This window comes from Cystoisospora suis, assembly GCF_002600585.1.
Source record: "Cystoisospora suis strain Wien I chromosome Unknown contig_475, whole genome shotgun sequence".
NCBI lineage: Eukaryota > Apicomplexa > Conoidasida > Eucoccidiorida > Sarcocystidae > Cystoisospora > Cystoisospora suis.
Window position 1 is genome coordinate 2,335 of NW_027153276.1, and position 1,172 is coordinate 3,506.

The window sequence follows — 1,172 nt, forward strand, 5'->3', positions numbered from 1 at the left end:
CCCGGTGGCTTAGCGGTGGTGGCCAGGAGGCTGACGAATGGATACATAAGTTTTGTGTCCCTGTGGTCCCTGTGGTATCGTGCCGTGGTATTTCGTGTTGAGTGTGTTGTAGAGGTTGCGGCTGCCTTGCGCTATCTTATTGGTATGTTACGTACTGTCACAGTCTCCCAGTCGGGGCCCTCTGCGGTAGGGTCTGATCCCAACGCTCGAGTAGGGAGTCAGCAGTTGATAGATACTACTACACGTTAGACTGAGGTGCGGACTAGCCGCCAATTCTCCCCAGCTCTGCTGGTGGAAGGAAAGAGGCCAGGCAACCGTGGCTGTGGTGGAGGTAAAGAGCACCACAGATCACTGACCACTACAGCTAGAGTAGTCTAACTGGGTTCGGAGCAAAAAAAAAGGAAGATGTCTCCTTCAGGACGTTCCTACTTTGACTCACTCTACCAACTCTTGCCTCGGACCGTGCTCATTCCGATTTCCGAACGACCCCCCTATCTCTGAAGACTTCCTGAGTCCTCAAGTTTCTAAAGGAAGCTCCCAAGCCTCGAGGATACTACGTCCTCCTACACTGGGACTCTCGAAAGGCAAACGCTACACTCCTCCAATGAGGAGTTCGTTAGGCCAGCCGAACCGAGATTAAGCCTCTTGATCACCAACATCTCACGAGTCCGATTAGCTTCGCACTACACTCGTTAGTCACGAACGCACAGACCAATCAGCTCGGATTGTCCACCTTTTCACGGAAGACTTTACACGTCACCGAATAACTCCCTTCTCCGTTCACGACTCTCTTTGCTCACGAAAAGGAAAAGCTCGATAAAAAAAGGAAAATGGACTCGAGGAACGGTCCTCAGTCACACTAAGGCTACACACAGGGTCGTCCCTGGGTCCTTTCACTCAAGACACAGACTCAACCCGCTTGAAGTCCTCACACAGCACTGATTTTCCGGAAAGAAAGATCCCTCTCTCGGGAACAAAGATCTCCACTATCAAAAAAGGATCTATCTGTCTTCTCCTCCTTCCTCTCTTTCTCTTCTTTTCCTTGTCCCTTCTCCCCCTTTTTACTGGTTATTTCAATACCTCCTTTTGTTCTCCCTCTCGGGAATTAGACACGGCCGGCCTTGGAGCGCTCGACGACGCTCCGATCACGAAGGGAAGGTAGCTTGGTAGAT

General features: G+C 51.1%; 1 protein-coding gene across 1 annotated transcript in view; it reads right to left on the minus strand.

The window, feature by feature from the left end:
* Positions 1 to 619: 619 nt before the first annotated feature.
* Positions 620 to 1,172, minus strand: part of CSUI_001188 (uncharacterized protein) — a gene marked incomplete at its 5' end in the record, with an annotated part of 808 nt that continues 255 nt past the window's right edge. The window contains one exon of the mRNA XM_068061394.1: positions 620 to 1,172. This exon is cut by the window's right edge and continues 255 nt beyond it.